This window comes from Dasypus novemcinctus, chromosome 14, assembly GCF_030445035.2.
Source record: "Dasypus novemcinctus isolate mDasNov1 chromosome 14, mDasNov1.1.hap2, whole genome shotgun sequence".
Taxonomy (NCBI): domain Eukaryota; kingdom Metazoa; phylum Chordata; class Mammalia; order Cingulata; family Dasypodidae; genus Dasypus; species Dasypus novemcinctus.
Window position 1 is genome coordinate 33,773,151 of NC_080686.1, and position 11,637 is coordinate 33,784,787.

Consider the following 11,637-nt stretch of genomic DNA (forward strand, 5'->3'; position numbering starts at 1 on the left):
AAAATGCTTACAGACACAAGCTCTTTTTTGAGAGCCAATGTCTCTTGGCTCTCCCTCAGATTCCATTTTCATTTTTGAACCCTGAGAAAGAAAGAACTATTCTTATACTTTCCAAAGTTCTTGGCTCACTTTATTTATGTGTCAGTGCCAACTTTTTTTTACTATAGGCTGTTATGTCCATAGTTCTAACATGCTAATGTTTATTTCTGTAGTATGGGTTGAAGAAAAACTTAGAATACATTTTTAAAAGTTATCTGGTCAGAACATATCTTCTGAAAACATGCTCACACCATTGATTTTTTTCATGCTAAAGGAAAGCCAGTGTGTATGTCTGAAAAGATCATTTCCTTCCCCAATTCCTGATAAAGTAAGAAGAAAATGAACTGATTTGATTTAATAATGGGCAATTGGTAGATATACAATGTAGGCATAAAAACTACAGTGATACCTAGAAGGCATTAAAAAAAAAAACCCACACACAATAGGTTTCTTTTTCCCTGTATAAAGTTCTCCTACTATGTACACTACTGGAAAGGATAGAGTACCCCTATGGGGTGGGGATAAGAAAGGAGCACTCTAAATCATACATTGAAGGTTTTCCAAAAACCATCAGTATGAGTAAAATACAAATTGGGATTTACTTGGATTTTGGCAATATCCTCCCTTAGACTTTTGCTGGATGGTTTGCCATCCTAGCTTTAATGTATTACTATGGTACAAATGGCTGGGTCAGCTAAGAATGCTGCTTGTACAGTAGAAGTAGGGTAGAAGCCCAAACGTCTGTGCCAGTTCATGGAAGTTAGAACAATTTTGCATATAAAACAAGAAACCATAACTAATTAACACCAGGCAGGTGGTCTTAATGGAAATTTAAAATCCAAACTAGGTCAGCAGGGAATACAGACTTGGCAGACAAAACTGTAACTGAAATGATACTGCTAGACCTGCCAAGTGAGACTTAAGCCAACTGCCCTTACGAAAAAGTTTCCTGTGCCAGTCATTTCTGAGAAAATTGAGCCAAGGACAAATGACTGTAGTTCTTAAAATGAATATGATTACATTAAGAATCAGGGTTTTCTTTGACTCTTTCCCCTCCCACTACCCCCCCCAGCACTCACCGAGGGTTTTCTTTAAATGTCAATATCATTTTGTAAGAGCAGAAGTAGAATCAGCATGGATGTGGCTCCACACAAGTTTATTAATAACAGGAAGACTGTGCTTAGCTTTCAACAAAGGAGAAGGTGTGAAGGTTTGCTGGGATGAGGTACAGTTGAGAGGAGGAAATATTTCAGCCCTGACTGAGTGCCAGAGCAAAATCAGACACCAATGAGGGCTGAGCTCTTGGTGTTACAACCATGATAGCTGGAGTGTTGGGAGTTAAAAAAAGTTTTACTGCTACATGATCAGCAACAGAAAGAAGGCTGAGAGGGTGCTATGAAACAGAGAAATAGAGAAGGGGCTTCTCTGAGGTGTGATTTCTATCACGGTGCCTGATAAGATCATTCAGCAATGCACCTCTGCTTTGTTTTCTTTTCCTCCCAAAGGGACACATAAAATGGTGGAATGTCTGTCCTAGATGGGCCCTTGGAGATCTGGTTCATGGCCTACATTTTATAGCTGAAGAAGCTCAGACCCCATGAGGGAAAGTGTCTCACCAAGGGCCACAGACTGAATTCTTAAGCAGAGCCATGTGGAAACTCAAATGTCTAGTCTTTCCATTTGCTAACCTTTTACCAACAGACAAGCAAATGCTTTTATTGCTATTTATGCATTCACTCATTTATTTGTATTTAGATTAAAAGACAAATAGAGATTCCAAAGACAAGGGATTAATTTGAAATCTTTAGGTTATAAGTGGTCAGCACTGTCTGAACAGAGCATGGACTTAGTAGAAAATGTTTGTCTCTAAGGAAAATATGACCTCTTCTGATTATGAAAAAAATCAATCTGCTTAATGGAGAAACTGGAAAACACAAGACAGTTTAAAAGAAACATCACTTAGAATACTACTACTGAGAAATTGCCATTGTTAATATTTTGGTATTTCCTTTCTGGTTTTTCTAAGCATACTGTGTTTATCAAAATTAAGATCAAAACTAAGATCATAATATGCATTTACTTTCTAAAAATTGACTTTATTGAGTTTTAATTTGTACATAATCAAATGAGCCTGTTTTAAAGGAATACTTTGATGAGTTCTGAGAAATGCAATTAAAGTCCCTTTAGCTCCGATTGTCTCGTTACATACAACTGCCTGGGACCCTTCATTTCTTTTCTTAGTCTCCCTTGGTCTTTGTCCGTGGTTCCCTGTTGGTCTGTCTCTTTCTGTGCCTCTCTCTGTCTTCAGTCCTCCAAATTTCTAATAAATTCTTCAGGCTGGGAAATAGACTTCCCTCCCTCTCCATTTATTTTAATGTAGAATTCTCTCTGGATGAGCTAGTGCAGGGGAGTGGGTGGAGAAGGTGAGGAAAAGGGCTTCACCATTCACAACTAAAGAAGTAATTTAGGTATTTGGCTTTTCTCTTCCCAAGAGGAAGTCTGTCCCTCTATTCCACACACTAAGGAAATAATTAGGTGGCTCTTTTCAATACTTAGTCTTTCCATACAAGAACCTAATGCTCATCGTGGTTTTCTTTTTATCAGAAGCAATCATTTCTTAATATCCTCTTCACGTCTACATTATGGATTAAATATCACCTTCTTCTGAATCACAATTCTCACCTTAATACCATTACAAGTTCCTATCCAGTAATAATAATGATTATAAGAATAATTATGATGATGATGTTTAGAATATAGTGCTTTTAACATCTCATCATTTAATTCCTTTAGCAACCTTGTGAGATGGTCTCTGTTATTCTTATTTTAGAGTTGAGGACAGTATTACTGGTAATAATTATATTTCTTCCTCAAATTGTTGTGAATGTGTTTGTGTATAGAGTAGCTGAATATTTTTGGTTTCTTCTCTCTCTTATCCCCTTATCATTTAGCATAAGATTTACTAAAAATAAGCTTTCCATCACAGTATTATGTAACAGTATATCAAAGGAGAAGCATGAACTTTACCCAACAATTTTGCCTTCTTTTTGGGGGAAAGGGTTAGCAAGTTTTCCATTTTACACAGGACAGTTTCATCACATTAGGTGGAAGTATGACTTTGTTACTCTCTTTATTTGGAGATTAAGTATGATTTAAAGAGATATGTATGGGTGCCAAGTTGACAAGAGGTGGACTGTGATAATCTTTTGATGCATCAACTTGGTTAGGCTACAGTTCCTAATTATTCAATCAAATACTAATCTAGGTTTTGCTGTGGAGGTGTTTGGTAGATGTGATTAAATTTCATAATCTATTGACTATAAGTAAGGGAGATTATCCTAGATATTCTGGGTGAGCCTGACTCAATCAGCTAACAGGTCTTACGAGCAGAGCGATGAAGAAGAAATTCTGCCTGTGAGCAGCAGCTTTAGCCCATGTGGAAAGTTCCAGCCTGCTCTGACAGCCTGTCCCTGTGGATTTTGGACTTGCCTCACCACTCCTCACTTGCCTAAGCCAATTCCTTGCAAAAATAAAAATCTCTCTCTCTTCTCTCTTTATACTCTCTCCTCTCTCTATCTTTACTCTCTCTCCTCTCTCTCTCTCTCCATATATATATACACACACACATATCAAAGGAATACATACGTACATATATGTGTATATATATGTATATATAATAGCCTTCTGGTTCTGTTTCTCTGGTTGAACCCTGGCTGATACAGGAGAGAAGAAACTCATCCATCCACAGCCAGCCAGCCAGTAAGTGGCTGAGATAGGGACTGAAACTCTGAAGTCTTTGTCTCCCTTCCTACCAGACTGCCTAGACATCTTCCCAGCCAGCTGGGTTCCCTTCCCTAACCCAGCTGTCTTGGCCCCTATTTCATGTCCTGCTTGACATTTATTCTTTTCGACATGACATAGGGGAGAAGCTTATCATGTGTTTCTAATATGGATGCATATTTTTCCAAATTGTTTAGGATTTAGTTTGTGCTCATCACTTGAATGACTAGTCAATGGTTAGTGTATTAATTTTTGTGCATAATTTATCATAACAAAAGAGAGAAGATGAGATTCTTAGAATCCTTAACTTGCAATTAAGGTTACCAGTGTTTGAAATTCAATTTATTTTAATGCCATTATAAATAGCTATGAAGATTTTTCTTCCCTATGTGGTGAGACTCTTATTAGATATAATTCCTTGAGGGAATATTCCTCAAATTCATTAGTGTGATAAGGACTCTACCTTTTAACAAAGGGGATTTGAGGGATCTCCTACTCACAAAAGAATTTGTCTAGAAAATTATTGGAAAGGGGGTTATCACTGATTGCTGGGAGGCTGAGTATTTAAATGTTAAAGGAATTGGTTAACAGCCTATAGAAGCGGCATTGTCCTCTCTTTGTATGAAAGGCATTTTTTCACATCACATTTGCCATTTTAAAATGTGATTCCTTGATAATTCCACCATCCTAAACATACACATTACAACAACAATAATATAATGCCATAAGTAAAATGTAGCTTAAACAGAAGGAAAAAAATTTACAATGAAATAATACATACATCTGAATTTAAATTTGGGGCCATGGCTACATAATGTTTGCCCAACCAGAGTCCCTGTTAATGCCATAGCTACAAACGCAGACTAGATAGACCTGCTCTCCTGTTGACTTGAATATCATGAGAAGAAATGCAATGTAGTTTTCTGAAATAGTGAACAAGTCTTAGTAGAGTTCAGAACAAAATAAGTACAATTTTCCCTTGATTTGCACGGTGGTTGCTTTCCAGGAAAGCTTACTGTATAGTAAGGCCGTGCTAAACTACTTTCTGTTCATAGGTCAAGATGAGTTAGGTTCCAGGCTCAAAAAATTAAATAGGTCTTTGTAAGCTCCAGAGGGCAGAAATTTCAATTTTACCCCAAACCCTTGAAATAGTGCCTAAACCATAGTAGGTGTTTGCAAAATATTGGCATGAATATGGAAAGTTTTTAATCTCCCTGAATCTCAGGCGGGACATTTGTGAGTTGCTCAGGATGAGGGAGAGTTGTCTATTGTGCTGGGCCGCTCTGGCACTACAAGATGTCCAGTACCCTTTGCCCTTGCTCACTAAGCCAGTAGGACTCCTAAATATTGTGAGAACCAAAAAAACCACCACCACAAATTTTCACATTTCCCCTTTGGGTAGTAAGGTTGAGAACCGCTGAATTAAATCATGATGTGGGTATGGTGTTGGTCCATAAGAGGCCAGGAAAAAACCCACTGACAGAAATGCCTTAGCCAGACTCTAGCCACTGGAGGACGAGCAGATCAGTTTCAAGGACTGAATGATTTGACATATAGGTGCAACTGTGCAGATGCTGCACTGAGGGAAATGGAAAGTCACTTGAGGCTTTGGAAAGGGGTGTGCAATGTAGGGCACAGCCACTGCCGCTTACAGCACTCGCACATGAATTAGAGAAAGGTGCCCCCTCTGGGCAGACCAGTTAGAAAAAGGCCCCTGTCTTGCTGTTGATGAGAGTACATGACTGGTTACATTCCTTGGCCAGTTTAGAACTGGCTGAATTTCAGTCTCCTCCCCTGAGTCTTTGGCCAAGTGCCATTTTACAGGACTCAACTTGCACATACCATAGCTGGATTTCCAGTTGAGACACAAATCAAGTGCTAAAAGCAAAAGATAAATTCCAGACGGACCGGATATGTGAAAGGCTCTGGACATCATGGATGGCTCTGTTACTGTGGGAAAGTTAATCTGGATAAGAGGACTCATGAGTGGTCAAGGGAATTAGAGATGCATAAAAAGTTATAGGTGAAAAGAGGGTAATTTTCATGAATTCTACCAAGTTTAGGGAGTTTCCTTCCCTGTACTTTCTGTAGTAAAGCTGGGTAATACTGGTCATTTATTTTAGGTGGATTGCCTTATGGAGATGTGGAACTTGAATCATCAGTGGGGTGATGAAGTCCTGTGGTGTTTTTTAGAATAACACTAGCTAAATACATACTTAATTGTCATTTACAGGGATACCTATTTATTAGTTTTCTCTGGTAGTAAATATTTTCCTGGGAACAAATACTCTTGTTAATTGTCCAGGAAACTGGCCTCCCACGATCAAAGTATCTTCCTGGTGAGAAGAAAACCAGAGAAGGTTGTGAAGGACATTTCCTTAATGCTATGATAAAACTCATTGACCTATCCTGCCTTATTCTAAAGCATGGATTTTTTTTTTTTGCCATTGATTGCTCACACCCACAAGACTTTCTTTCTGCCTCATTGAAGAAGTATAGAGGAATGTCAGAATCTCATACTTCACCACGGATTTGTTAACATCAGCCCCCTTTGTTGGGATTTTTTATTCCACAGTCAATCTGTTTCATTTTCCCATGACTTCCTTAGAGGTGAGGATTCTCCTTTCAAGGGCAGCCCACAAGGAGGGACCCCAGTCCCACCAGGAGTCTTTCTCTTAAACAAGGCTAAGGTGGGTGCATCAGTAAGGATAGGCTAAGTTATGTTGGGGCTGGCCTCTGGAGATCTTTGTCCTTAGCTGGTCATACGGCAAGGCACGTGGTGGTGTTTCCTGGTCTCTTCCTTCTCTTCCAGGTTCCAATGATGTTCAGCATCTTGCTTCCTGTGGTTTTCTTTCATTCTGTCTGAATTTTCTTCTTCTTATAATGGGCTCAAATAATAGGATTAAGACCCATCTGATTGAGGTGGGTGACACCTTACCTGAAGTAACCTCATCAAAAGATCCTACTTGGAATGGGTTCATACCCACAGGAATGGATTAAATTTAAAAAACATACTTTTTCTGGGGTACATAAAGCTTCAAACTATCACAGATCTGTTTTGGTGAAGAACAAAGATTGGCAAATATTGTCTTACCTGTATTTCTAATTGTCTCATTAGCTACCATTTCCAGTTTCCTAGAGCTTCTCTCCTCCCTGCTCCAAAAGTGGCCCATTCTGAACTCTCTTCCCATAGAGGTTTATTTTCTGTTGAGTACATAAAATCTGATTAAAGGAAACTATACAATATATGACATAGAAAAAGCTGGGTAGTTTAGAGAGGTTGCTGAGAGGGGTTGGACGACATAAAGAAGTATACATGAGGAGAAGGAAGAAGCATACATAAGATAGACAGTGTGAGGAATTTTCCATGCCTCAGTCAGGCGGACAGACAGACACACTCTGGGCTCAGAAATCACCACTGTCTTACTCTGTCTTGGACAGAGGTCAGACAGCCAGAACCAAGTGCATGCCTTGGGGCGCCACAGAGACTCTGGGCCACTCTAGGCCCCTTTCCTTTACTCTGAATCTTGGGCCATCAATGTCCTTCCTGTTTGTCTTCAGAGAGCCCCAAGGGCTGGCTTTAGACCTCCAAACAGACAGTGAGAAAGCATAAGTCATCTGGAAAAGACAGCTAATGGGCCAGCCTGAAGACAGGGAAGGGCCAGGCTGAAAGTGGTGGCTGTGGACCTTCTAACGTTTCCTTGGCCACATGATTTTCTAGAGCAGAAAGAAAAGTACAGTCCCTGTGAGGAAGTTCATAATGCACACAGCCCCTCTGCTATCTGTGTCTCAGCACAAGCCACTTTCTTGGGCTCAGAATACACGCAGATACTGGACAGGTAGACATTGGAGAAGAAGAAGCCAGTGATGAAGGTGATCCAGGAGTCACACTCAAAGAAAACTGGTGGGTACAAATAAGGCATTCATTACATTATTCAGAAGAAACAGTAATACAAGTACCAGTCAAGCAAGCATCAGAGCTGGCAGACAATGGCTGTCTTTCCCTGGCCATGTAGCTATGGCTATTGGGTTTGGGTCCAGCAAAAAAGTTGAAAATCAAGAAACAGAATGCAAGAATGAAGTAATTACCCAGGCACAGATGTCCATGATGTTGGAATTAATTCAGTGGTCACAGACTGGAACCTTCTGATGGTAACCATGAAGACAAAACCAATAGACAGAGGGAACTGAGCTTTTTGTGAGGATGGCCATTATGGAGGAGCTCTTAAAGGAAGGCTACTGGTTAGGAGTGTGAATCTCATGTTCTCCTTTGTCAGAATCTGCATTCTCTCCTTTTCAAATCCTCTGTTTCTCAGGGACTTTGACCCTGAGCTGCTGGTAGTAACTGTGGAATTCAAACCTGGCACTGGAAGGTGTTTGGGAGGAAAGGACAACACAGACCATGAAGTGGAAACTATGTAACTGTACATGGGAAATCAGCCAGGCTGAACAGGCTGCCCTGCAGGATGGCCTGAACAAATTGATGATGGTGCTACAGGGAAGACCTCCCGATGTACCTTAGCCAGAATGGCTATGATTACTAACCTAACACCATAACAATAGGTATCTGGCTGCCTAGGTCCCAAAGGACCCAGGACATCTTGGGAAGGAAGAAGTTGAAGCAAATGAAGAGGAGCATGGCACATAGGGTCAGGTCATGTTTGAAGATGGTATAAGGAATCCATACTCAGGAGGGAGTATCAAGGACGCAGACAATGCCCAGTCATACCTGCTAATGTAAGCTATGGTCAGCGCTATGTTTTGTCCAGATGATTAATGAAGTACTGGTAGCAGAGAGAATGAAGAAATTCCAGAGAATAATGATCTCCAGGCCCAGGGAGAAGATGAGTCAGATAGACTTGTATCAATCCTGTAACCAGTGGCTGGATATCATGGCAATGATATTTCTGGTTCTTCCTTGTTGTTGGCTTCCTCAGGCTGGGGCAGGTCCTTCTCAGGCAGAAGAATGAGGATTACAGGGGCATTGGCAAGTCCCTGGAAGGAGATCACACTCTAGTGTAGGGGTATGGCAGTAGGTCTACCTCTGTGGGCTTCTTTTTTGGAATAGAAATAATTCTAATTAGGAAAAATACTTCCAAGGTACACCACACCAACCTCTTTCTAGGAGACTACAAACACGTGTTATCTGAGGAGCTTAGATAACGCTACCTGCTTCAAACTATCAAGCTAGTACCTCCAATTACACCAAAATGCCACCTTTGCTGTAGGCCCCAACACAGTTCAAATCTTTAACAGATCCACTGTAATGTGCAAAACCACCAACAACCCTTAGGTTATTATAAGTTTTCACCACAATTATTAGTTGAATCTAATTAACAGTTATTTGTCAAAATTCAATTAAGAGCAAGAATTAATCAGTTTTTTAAATTTGTATTATTAAAGAAATTGTAGGTTTATAGAAAAATCATGCAGAAAATACACAGATCCCTATACACCCCCAGACACACGGCATTTTCCCTATTATTAACAATTTGCATTCATATGGTACCTTTGCTACAACAGATGAAACAATGTTATCAAAATTGTGCTATTAACTATAGCCTATAATTTACACTAGTGTTCGCTGTTTGTTTTGTACAGTTCTGTTTCTTTTTAAATTTTTATCTAGTAACATATATAAACCTAAAATTTCCCCTTTTAACAACATTCAAATATATAATTCATTAATATTGATTCCATTCACAATGTTTTGCTACCATCACCATCATGCATTACCAAAACTTTTCCATCAACCAAACAAACATTGTACCAATTAAATATTACCTCCACATTCCCTACCCTGATACCAGTCCCTGTTTCATAATCTATGACTTTGCTTATTCTAATTATTGCCTTTCAGTGAAATCAAACAATATTTATCTTTTCGTGTCTGGCTTATTTCACTCAATATGATGTCTTTAAGAATCATCCATGTTGTTGCATATATCATAACTTTATTCCTTTTTTATGGTTGATTATATTCTACTGTGTATATATATACACTGATTTTGTTCATACATTGGTTAGTGGACACTTGGGTTGCTTCCATCTTTTAACAGTTGTGAATAATGCTGTGAAGAACCTTGGTGTGAAAATACCTGTTTGAATCCCTGATTTCAATTCTTTTGGGTATTGCTAGGTCATAATGTAATTCTATACTAAACTTTCTGAGGAAATGCCAAACCATTTTCCACAGTGGCTGTACCAGTCTACATTCCTAACAACAATGAACAAGTCCTCTTTTCTACATCCATTCCAACAACTGTTAATTTTCACTTTTTAAAATTATAACCACTCTAATGGGTATGAAATGGTATCTTGTGATTTTTGAATTGCACTTCCCTGGAGGCTAATGATATGGAGCATCTTTTCATGTACTTTTTGGCCATTTGTTTATCTTATGCAGAGAAATGCCTAAATCTTTTGCCCATTTTTAAATTGGGTTGTTTGTCTTTTTGTCGCTGAGCTGTGGGATTTATTGATATATTATGGTTATTAAACCCTTATCAGATATGTAATTTACAAATATTTTCTACCATTCTGTAGCTTGTCTTTTTCCTTTCATAATGAAGTCCTTCAATGCACAAAAGTTCTTAACTTTGAAGTCCCATTTATCTATTTTTCCTTTTATTACTCATGTTTTTTGGTGTAAAGTCTAAGAAACCACTGCCTAACATGAGATCCTGAAGGTGCTTCTATATGTTTTCTTCTAGGAATTTCATAGTTTTGGTTTCTATGTTTAGGTCTTTGATCCATTTTGAGTTAATTTTTGTATGTAATGTAATGTAGGGACCTGTCCCCTGCTCCCACCCTGCTCTACGCTTCCCTATACTTTACCCGACTGTTCTTCGTAACCTCTCTGTATTATGGTCCTTCTCAGCAGTATCTTACGCTGCTGCCTCCCTCCGCCCCTCCTCCCAGCCACTGTTATCTTCCCCCTCCCAGCCGATTGCTGTTCTCCCCGCCTCATTTCAACCGCCCTCATCCCGCATCCGCCCCGGAACCGCAGGTCCGCCCTTGCCTCTGCAGCCAATCCTCAGCTGCCCCGCGGACATGCCCCTCCCACAACCTCCCCGCCTCCACGAGACTATAAAACCCCATGTACTTCCCTAATAAAATCAGACCTGCGCATAGACCTCGTCTCCGTGGTTTTTCTTCCATCGAACCGCGCGTCCCCACCAAGCCTTGAGCCGCCCGCTGCCGCCCCAGTCTGGCCGTGGGCTCGGCCCGACTCCTGGCAGCGATCCGCCCGCGCGGCAGCGACCCGCCCGCGGTACCGCAGCGGCGGCCACAGGTGGCGCCCGAACAGGGACCACCGCTCCAGGGACCACCGCTCCCTTCCGTATGCGGTGGAGCGATATCTTCGTATTCCTGTTTGGCCGGCCAGCCGCTCGATCCCCCGCACGGGACCCATCGCCGTCCTCCCATGCCGCCGCTCAAGGTAGGGACTCTCCGGCGCTGTTCCCTTCCTCTCCGCCGTCCCAGCCTATCCGTAAACCTAACCCGGCCCTCAGCGACAGCGAGTCTACCCCCCTCCTAAACCCCCCGTCACAATGGGAGCCTCTCTCTCATCCCGCCAAGTCCCTCAAGTACGTTTACTCGCGGCCCTTTTAGAAACTCACCGCGTGAAGGTCTCTCTCCGTCAGCTACAGCGGTATTGGGACCTTCTTCTACCCTTTAAACCTTGGCTCGTCACCTGTGCTCTCTGGAGCCCAGAGACCTACGAACGTTTAATTCAGCGGGTGACGTCCGCTATGGAGCACGATCGCAAGCAGTTTCCCCCTGGCCTTATCCCGACCCTCGTCGCTATTCGCGCCT

At 41.0% G+C, this 11,637-nt stretch overlaps 1 pseudogene; it reads right to left on the reverse strand.

Moving 5' to 3' along the window:
* Positions 1-11,233, reverse strand: part of LOC111760638 (ubiquitin carboxyl-terminal hydrolase 1 pseudogene) — a 70,799-nt pseudogene extending 59,566 nt beyond the window's left edge.
* Positions 11,234-11,637: the final 404 nt, after the last annotated feature.